The 7,781-nt window shown below is 36.1% G+C and overlaps 1 pseudogene; it reads right to left on the bottom strand.

Annotated features, from left to right (window-relative positions):
* Positions 1-779: 779 nt before the first annotated feature.
* LOC117077709 lies at positions 780-1,892 on the bottom strand (annotated as a pseudogene).
* Positions 1,893-7,781: the final 5,889 nt, after the last annotated feature.

Here is a 7,781-nt window from a genome sequence, read left to right as displayed (position 1 = left end):
ATCCCAGCTACTCGGGAGGCTGAGGCAAGAGAATCGCTTGAACCCAGGAGGTGGAGGTTGCGGTGAGCCGAGACTGTGCCATTGCACTCCAGCCTGGGCAAGAAGAGTGAGACTCTTGTCTCAAAAAAAAAACAAAAGAAAAGAAAAAAGGAAAATGAATCACACCTTTCTCCTTCTGCAAGTCACAAGATTCTTTCCATTAAATGTGGTGGTGCAAAAAAAGTAAAGCTGGATAAAAGAAAGACAATGATTCTATGGCACCCTTAGTACGGGAAATTTCAAAATAAACACATTTCCAGTTGGCTGCTTTACAACTTAGTTTAACTTTTTTTGGTAAGAATCACTTTGACATAGGTTAACAACATAAACAGGTTGACTTCTTTTCCCAGAGTAACATAAACATGTTGTTTCCAACTAGTTTACCAGTTTTGCCTCCATGCCCAAAAGTTCAGGCAAGCCCAGATAATCTTGTCTTAGCCAGCAGACAGGATATATGGAAATGAGAAAAATGAGTTTAATTGGGAAACAATACTTTGTTACAGCTGAGATGATTTTAAATGAAGCAAATGGTTATAAACCATGAATGACAGAGCATCTATTTTGGGACATTATGGCTTATTAACAGAATGCTATTTACTTTTAACTTCACAAATAAACACAGCTGTATTGTTCTGAAACATGATGAAAGGCATGCACCTCTACTAGCAGATGTAGCACTTCTGACCATCAAAAACACCAACGTCCTTAAAAATGTGATTCATGCACTGTATTAGATTTCATTAAGACATAAATTTTAATGCTTTATTTATTTTTTGAACTTGAATGGGAACCAGAATGGGATGATCCAGATGACCTGTGGTGCTTGGGTAAAGTAATCGTGTTCTGTAAGGGTTGGCCCTGGGCTCAGGGTTGTTTAGTGAGCCCCTATGGGACCTGGAGCTGGATCTTGATTTCAACCCAGAAGATCTTAAATGTTCTCTGGAACTGGAACAAGATCTTGACTGCGAATTAGAACTTCTTGAAGGGAACCTGGACTTAGACGTTGAACTTGAAAGGGAGAATGAACATGATGAAGATAGTGAATGTGAAGATTGAGGCACTGAGTTACTTTTTCTATTAGATTTTTTTTATTACTATCATCTTCTTCACTGACATCATTATTATATTTTGAGAGATCAGCATCATCTTCATCCTCATCTTCATCTAATTTATATTAGAAAGATCTTCATCCTCATCCTCTTCTTCTCCCTCTGATCAACCTCCTTTCATATAGATGCAGGACCAACAGGTTTCCCTCTGCATTTTTTCTTTTTATATCCAAACTCATCATATTTACCTTCAGATTCTTCTCATTCTATATATTCAACATTATTTTGTTGTTGCTGTTGTTGTTGTTGTTGTTTGACAGAGTTTTGCTCTTGTCACTCAGGCTGCAGGGCAGTGGCACGATCTCGGCTCACTGCAACCTCCACCTCCTGGGTTCAAGCAATTCTCCTGCGTCAGCCTCCTGAGTAGCTTTCGGACTTCAGGTGTATACCACCACACTCGGCTAATTTTCGTATTTTTAGTAGAGTTGGGGTTTCAACATGTTGGTCAGGATGGTCTCGATCTCTTGACCTTGTGATCTGCCCACCTCGGCCTCCCAAAGTGCTGGGGTTACAGGCATGAGCAACTGCGCTCAGCCAACATTATCTTTTATTAAAGCCACCAACATATCTGTTCTTTCTTCTAATTTAGCATACTTTGGAGTATTATATGTTACACTCTGATCTTCTGGTCCAATTCACATTACTGCAAGTTTTACCTTGCCAGTCATTATTAGCATTAAATAGGCATCAGCTATTTTCTGTAAGCATTTTTCTTATTTCAGTGCCCTCAGCTTTCATCTTCATGGCCTGTTGTTTTCTTTATAAGTATTACTACTATTAATATTATTAATACTTGCTTTTACAAATTATGTTTTTGTTTTCATGAAATGATATTCATAAAATGTGGTCAAGCTGTATTTTTCTATTTTCAATGCTCACACCCACACAATGATACCATAACTTCCTCTTTCTGGAGATAATTTTGATTGTCTTTTTATTTTCCTTATGATCTCCAGGTAATGTACTTTTGTGGTTTTCTATTACAGACTTTCAAATTCTGATTTTGAATGAAACAATTTACTGTCCTATCTCTTTGCTCTGCTTAGATCTTGTTTTGGATTTTTGCTAACAATATAATCTTATAGTTTGTGATAGACCTCTTCTGATTGAATCAATGGTATATTTACAACAATTAGATCATATCTAAAGTTTTGGCACTAAATTGACCATATGCACTTTGAAATATACATCTGACACATTTTTCTCCATGAAAAAATTGGTTCCCATTAGGATATATTAAATTCACTTGATATTTAGGTACAATATTGCTGCTTGATTAGACTATTTCAATGTCTTCCTACCATCAATAGTCGGTGCTCTTCCCCTTAAAAGGTGGAACATAAGGTGGTAACCCTCTCTGTTAGTTTTATATATTCCATATGCAGAATTGAAATATATATGGTGGAAATATTTGATGATATCTATATAGTAAGTCATTAAATTGATGTTTTTAAATAATGAGAGTCAACCATTTTAAGCCCTCTTATTAACAGCAGCATTTTTCAAGGAATTAGTCAATAAAAATGTAATAGTCTTTTTGATTATTTTATGTATTTTTTCTAATGAAGGGAAATTAGATACAATTCTTTGATTACGTTTACATACTATTTAATTTATAGTTTTTCCTGTAATTTTAATTGTCTATGAGGGAGACTTTCAGAGATTAGATTTGGTAATCCAAGGGTTCTAGTTGATATTTTAAAAATAAATAAAATTTGCAAATTAATAAGTAGTGTAGATTCCCATTATCTGATTACATTAGGTCCAATTAAGTAATTTACACAAGGAAAAACAGTCTAGAAGTAACCTGGTCAGGAATACAACAGAGGTAGTCCGGTTTGACATTATGTTACTTTATTTATTTTATTTTATTTTAATTTTTGAGATGGAGCCTCACCCTGTCGCCCATGCTGGAGTACAACACATGATCTGGGCTCACTGCAAACCCCACCTCCCGGGTTCAAACAGTTCTCTTGCTTCAGCCTCCTGAATTAGCTAGGATTACAGGCACCTGCCACCACACCCAGTTACTTTTTGTATTTTTAGTAGAGACGGGATTTCATCATGTTGGCCAGGCTGGTCTCGAACTCCTGACCTTATGATTCACCCGTCTCGGCCACCCAAAGTGCCGGGATTACAGGCATGAGCCACCACATCTGGCCTGACATTATGTTGTTAGCCACTACAAAATACCACCTTACATTCTTTGTGTGTTTATTAAAATCTTCTCCAATACTCATTGTAAATACTTGAAAATAAAAGAAGACAAATCTTTAACTTCTCTTTCTTCCCAAGAACATGCTAAATTTACTTTATTTTACTCCATAACAGAATGAGAAATATCACAGTCCATGTGTAATTTATAAATTACTAATCAATATTTATAGAAAGTAGATAAAATCAACTTGAATTAATTCATATTTCCTTAACCCTTTCTCTGGAATAAAGAATAAATTCTTTGGTTGTTTGTCTTTAACATCTAACGCACAAGAGAATATAGATATTTTTAAAATATGAAATTTTTGATACGTCATAATCACTTCGCTATAAGTGCTACACAGTTTTCAAAAAGGGGAAAAAAACTTTATGCAGTGTTTTACAGTATGACAACCCAGAAAGATCAAGATTGGAAATTCATAAATGTACTATAGCAATATTTGTTATTTTTATTAGGTTTATATTTAAATACTTTCACACTAAATATTGGGCTAATTTTTAATCCTTCTACAACTCTAATAATTTTGAGGATTAGAGGCAAAATAAAAATCTACTATAAAAGAAAAATAGAACATAATTATAGGAGAGCATGAACAACTTTATACAAAAATTCTTTTAAAACACACAGACTCACACTTGTAATCCCAGCACTTTGCCAAGGCAGGTAGATTGCTTGAGCTCAGGAGTTCGAGACCAGACTGGGCAACACAGTGAAACCTTGTCTCTACCAAAAAAAAAAAAAAAAATAGTTGGGTGTGGTGGTGGCCCTCTGTGGTCCCAGGTACTTGGGAGGCTGAAGTGGGAGGATCACTTAAGCCTGGGAGGCAAAGGTTGCAGTGAGCCAAGACTGTGCCACTGCACTCCAGCCTGGGTGACAGAATGAGATTCCATCTCAAATTTTTTTAAAAAAATTAATAAAAACCAATTTTCTAAAGTATGTAATTTTCCAAAACCAACAGAAAATAAGCTATGATTGGACAAAAAGCTACTTAAAAATCTTGCATTTGTACTTTGAAATCCACCCAAAAACAAACTAACCAACAACCCACCACACTTCTTTAGGCAGGCATTTTTATAGGTGAATTGCATAAAAACTCAAGGATCATCAAAAAATGATGGCATAGATGTAAGCTGGCTTCACTATCCCCCCACAGAAAAGCAAAAATGAATATACAGTGCTAAGATTATCACCAGCAATATCCCAAAACTCAAATATGAGTATGGTCAGTTCCTGAAGTCACAGAGAAGTAAAAAAAAAAAAAAATTCCAAGCAGACAATAAAATAATCACATTTCCACGTCTTCAGTGCCCCTCCTCCCAATCTTCCCAACACCAAGTGCATGGAAAATTTCCTCTGACTCACAGTTTCTCCACTGGAAAAAGTGAGATCAAGGTGGACAACCAGCTTCCTCACCATCTTGAATATGCTGGAAGGAGAACTATCCCTGCCTCAAACCACAAGAAGCATTTGGGAGTACCAGAATTGAGAAATATCCTGGAGGATAGCCAGAAACAAAGAGGGAAGGCAGGACTACCATCCCCAATCTTGGAATTTCTGCTCTATAACCTGGCCAGAGGAGATAGTAAATTACAGTAGCTATTCAGCAGTACCACGTTGTAGGAGGATTGTTCCACAGGTCCCCTGGGCAGGAACCCCCAAGCCAACCTTCCCACAATACCACTATATTTCGTTTGGGAGGACATTCATTCCATTCAGGACAGGCTGCTGCACTCTGTTTACTAGAACCAAGGAAAACCTGGGATTCAAGAGCCATCTAATGCCAAAAAAAAAAAAAAAAAAAAACAGTAGAAAATTTTTTAAAAATCAGTAGATAAATTACACACAACATCTAAGAAAACATATCTACTAAATACCAAAACAGACAGACTGGAATAAATAGTCCTTCAATTCAAAGATATAGATATACAACCACAAGAAACAACAACAAACACGGAACTAGCCTTAACAGATGGAAAGAGCAAGGAATCAGTGACTGACCCTAATGAGATGGTAATATGTAAATTATCTAAACAAGAATTAAAAATAGCGGGTTTTTTTAAATTAAACTTTAAATTCTGGGGTACATGTGCAGAATGTGCAGGTTTGTTACATAGGTATACACATGCCATGGTGGTTTGCTGCACCCATCAACCCGGCATCCACCTTAGGTATTTCTCCTAATGCTATCCCTCCCCCAGGCCTCCACGCCCCCGACAGGCCCAGCTGTGTGATGCACCCCACCCCCTATGTCCATGGGCTCTCATTGTTCAACTCCCACTTATGAGTGAGAACATGCAGTGTTTGGTTTTCTGTTCTTGTGTTAGTTTGCTGAGAATGACGGTTTCCAACTTCATCCATGTCCCAGCAAAGGACATGAATTCATTCTTTTTTATGGCTGCACAGTATTCCATAGTGTATATGTGCCACATTTTCTTTATCGAGTCTATCATTGATGGGCATTTGGGTTGGTTCCAAGTCTTTGCTATTGTAAACAGTGCCATAATAAACATACGTGTGCATGTGTCTTTAGAGAAGAATGATTTATAATCCTTTGGGTAAGAAATGCTTTTACACTGTTGGTGTGAGTGTAAATTAGTTCAACCATTGTGGATGACAGTGTGGCAATTCCTCAAGGATCTAGAGCTAGAAATACCATTTGACCCAGCAATCCCATTACTGGGTATACACCCAAAAAAATAGCAGTTTTAAGGAAACTCACTGATTTCCAAGATAACACAAAAAAGTAATTCAGGAATTTATCGAAGAAATTTAACAGAGATAAAAATAATTTTTAAAAGATCAAACAGAAATCTAGGAAATTGGGTATGCATTTGCTGAACTGAAAATTAGAGGCTTTCAACAAACAGCAGAATGAATCAGGAAAAATCAGTGAACTTGAAGATAGAACATTTGAAAATACAGAGTCAGAGAAGAAAAAGAAAAAAAGAATGAAGAAGTATGAAGAGTTGTTAGCTCTTTAAAATAACTTTGTGTGTTTTTTGTTTTTGAGACAAGATCTCACTCTGTTGCCCAGGCTGGAGTACAGTGGCATGAACATGGCTCACTGCAGCCTCCACTTCCTGGACTCAAATGATCCTCCTTCCCAGTAGCTGGGAGTACAAACATGCGCCCCCACACTTGGTAATTTTTTTTTTTTTTTTTTTCTGTAGAGATGGGGTCTTGTTGCGTTGCCCAACCTGGTCTCAAACTCCAGGGCTCAAGCAGTCCTCCCACCTCAGTATCGCAAAGTGCTGGGATTATGGGAGTGAGCCACCACACTCAGCAAAATAAATTGTTTTATTAATAAGATGTTCTTGGTAAGTTTCATGGCAAGCAAAATGCAAAATCTATGATAGATTTAATAAAAATTAAAATCTACTACCAGAAAAAATCACCTAACCCCAAAGGAAGACAATATAAAAAGGAAAGAAGAAAAAGAAGAATTATAAAACAACCAGAAAACAAGTAACAAAATGGCAGTAGTAAGTCCTTAGTTATCAATAATAACATTGAATGTAAATTTATTTAATTCTCCAATTAAAAGGCATAGAGTGGAAGAATGGGTAAAGAAAAAAGACCCCATGGTATGCTTCCTACAAGAAACCCACTTGCTCTATAAAGAAACACATAGACTGAAAATGAACAGCTAGAAAAAGATATTCCATGCAACCGGAAACCAAAAAGAGCAGGAGTAGCTATATTATATCAGAAAAAAAAAAAAGACTAAAACTCAAAAATTGTAAAAGAGATAAAGACGGTCATTATATAAAGATAAAGGGTTCAATTCAGCAAGAGGATATAACTATAAATGTGCACTCAAAACTGGAGATTCTAGGTATATAAAGCAAACATAAATAGGTCTAAATCAGAGAGATAGACTGCAATGCGATAATACTGTGACCTTCGATACTCCACTCTCAGTAATAGATCATTCAGACAGAAAATCAACAAAGAAACATTAAAATTAAACTATGCACTAGACCAAATAGTACAAACTGACATTTACAGAACATTTCTCCCAATTGCTGCAGAATACACATTCTTTTTATCAGCACATGGGACATTCTCTAGAATAAACCATACCATAGGCCAGAAAACAAGTCTCAACAAATTCAAAAAAGTTGGAATCATATCAAATATATTTTCTGACCAAAATAGAATAAAACTAGAAGTCAATAATAAGAGGAACTTTGAAACAATGCTAACACATAAAAATTGAACAACATACCCTGAAATGACCAACAGGTCAATGAACAAACCAAGAAGAAAATTTTAAAATGTCTCGAAACAAATAAAAATGGAAATACAACATACCAAAATCTGTGAGATCCAGCAAAAGCAGGACTAAAAGGGATGTATACAGCAATAAATGTCTATGTTAAAACAGTAGAACACCTTCAAATAAACAACCTACC

The sequence above is a fragment of the Trachypithecus francoisi genome, unplaced genomic scaffold (genome assembly GCF_009764315.1).
Source record: "Trachypithecus francoisi isolate TF-2019V2 unplaced genomic scaffold, Tfra_2.0 Lachesis_group6, whole genome shotgun sequence".
Taxonomy (NCBI): Eukaryota; Metazoa; Chordata; class Mammalia; order Primates; family Cercopithecidae; genus Trachypithecus; species Trachypithecus francoisi.
The sequence above is the reverse complement of the archived record's forward strand: the minus strand, read 5'-3'. Positions and strand labels throughout refer to the sequence as shown.